A 236-nucleotide genomic window follows, 5' to 3' on the forward strand; every position below is an offset into this window, starting at 1 on the left:
GAGACAGCACCGCAGGCGCTGGCCTGGGGGTTTCTCGCGCGTGCTTTTCCCGGCCGGGTGTGGGTGTACCGAGGTGAACGGAGAGCAGAGGTTACCAGCCAGCCAGCCAGGCGGAGCTGGGATGACTAAACCTGCAGGGCGACGCCAACCCAGGAGCTCGGCTGCAGAGCGGGAGGGGAAACAATCACTTTCACATGGATCCCTCCAACTCCTGGATGGGCTGATGTCAGTCTCCG

Source organism: Myotis davidii, unplaced genomic scaffold, assembly GCF_000327345.1.
Source record: "Myotis davidii unplaced genomic scaffold, ASM32734v1 scaffold812, whole genome shotgun sequence".
Taxonomy (NCBI): Eukaryota; Metazoa; Chordata; class Mammalia; order Chiroptera; family Vespertilionidae; genus Myotis; species Myotis davidii.